Raw genomic sequence first — 251 nt, 5'->3', positions numbered from 1 at the left:
AAAAAAAAAAACAGTTCAACTGATGGCACCCCATTTAGATACTAACAAAAAATATACTTTATAACAATGGCCTATTAGGTAGTGTTAATAGGTTACACAACAGTTAATAAAATGTTCGTTGTTTGTTCATGTTAGCGCAAGTCCAAACCTGAAACAGCTTTTGACTTTTTTAATGTATTAATGTTAATATAAACATTTAGAACAGAAACGTTTCTTGAGCAGCAAATCAGCATATTATACTGATTTCTGAA

Source organism: Sinocyclocheilus grahami, unplaced genomic scaffold, assembly GCF_001515645.1.
Source record: "Sinocyclocheilus grahami isolate Dianchi unplaced genomic scaffold, SAMN03320097.WGS_v1.1 scaffold6227.1, whole genome shotgun sequence".
Classification (NCBI taxonomy): domain Eukaryota; kingdom Metazoa; phylum Chordata; class Actinopteri; order Cypriniformes; family Cyprinidae; genus Sinocyclocheilus; species Sinocyclocheilus grahami.
The sequence above is the reverse complement of the archived record's forward strand: the minus strand, read 5'-3'. Positions refer to the sequence as shown.